Source organism: Gopherus evgoodei, chromosome 11 (assembly GCF_007399415.2).
Source record: "Gopherus evgoodei ecotype Sinaloan lineage chromosome 11, rGopEvg1_v1.p, whole genome shotgun sequence".
Lineage (NCBI taxonomy): Eukaryota > Metazoa > Chordata > Testudines > Testudinidae > Gopherus > Gopherus evgoodei.
Genome location: NC_044332.1, coordinates 16,925,989 through 16,927,331, shown reverse-complemented (window position 1 = coordinate 16,927,331; position 1,343 = coordinate 16,925,989). Strand labels below are relative to the sequence as shown.

The 1,343-nt window shown below is 47.3% G+C and overlaps 1 pseudogene; it reads right to left on the bottom strand.

Moving 5' to 3' along the window:
* Positions 1–245: 245 nt before the first annotated feature.
* On the bottom strand, positions 246–1,343 carry LOC115659840 (annotated as a pseudogene).

Sequence of the window (1,343 nt, the reverse complement as noted above, 5' to 3'; positions counted from 1 at the left end):
TCCGACGGTGGCCAGTGCCAGGTGCTTCAGAGGGAATGAACAGAACAGGTAATCATCAAGTGATCCATCCCCTGTAGCTCATTCCTAGCTTCTGGCAAACAGAGGCTAGGGACACCAAGCAAACTTAAATCAGACTCTATGGCTTGGTGCCTCTTTTAATTCAAATTTACTTAAAATAGTCTAGCAAACATGACATCGAAAAAGGAATTTGGAGTTTGTCAATGGTTTATTTAACACACCATCTTTTAGTGTAAATCCACCATCCACCTTAAAGAGCCAACTGTGGCATTCACAGCACCCCAGTCAAGGAACCTTCTGTACTCCCCACGTTTCAGCAAGTATTGTCATCGCCCTCTGAAGTTCAGCAGCTCATACAAGATCCAAGAGCCACCCAGAACATTGAGGGAGTGGATCTCAGGACGATGGATGCAATCCTGAACTGAGGGACAATCATCTGTGAGCTCCAACGTTTGGCCTTGAAGGTCATCTCTTTCAAAGAGCTGGATCTTGTGGGAGCCAGTGTTCTGAGATGGCAAAGGGACCACAGAAAAGGAAAGACTGAAATACTTCTAACTTTTGAAAGCCAGACAGCAGATCTGTCTGCTATTAAAGAAACATATACAGAGAGATATTATTTTTTCATATCTGTTTGCCGAGAGAAAGGTGGCATTGTGGTTTAAGTACTAGACTGGGATGGGGAAAAATGTGGGTTCAGCTCTCACCACTATCAGGGTCTTCCTATGACCTTGGGCAAGCCACTTGCATTCTGTGCCGCACTTCTGCAAGTGTAAAATGTAGGTGATATGACCTTCCTCCCAGCCTCTGTCAGTTTTTTCTATTTCCATGGTGAGCCCTTCAGGGCAGTTTGTCTCTTATTACGTCTGTATAGAACCTAGCATAGGCACCAACTCCGTGGGTACTCTGGGGCTGGAGTACCCACAGAAAAAAAATATTGGGTGCTCAGCAACCTCCGGCAGCCCCATGGATCAGCTCCTCCCCTGACTCCCCAGCCCTTTCTCCTGCTGGTGGGCCCCACCAATCAGCTCCTAATCCTCCCTCCCAGAGCTCCCACCTGCCATGATCAGCTGTTCAGCGGTGTGCAGGAGGTTTTGGGAGGAGGAGAAGGAGCCCCTGAGTGGAGTCACCCACTTTCAGAAGTCAGGATATTCTCCCCTTTTTAAGAAAGTACTGTTGTCCCAAGTAATTGGGGCACCCATATAAGTCATCTCCCTGCCATTTTCTACCTGGCTGAAATTGCTTTGTTTGAAGTAGGGTTGCAGATCCAGGTGATCAGTGCTACATTTGTAATAATGGCCCAGGAAGCTCCTGTCTTGGTAGAAGAC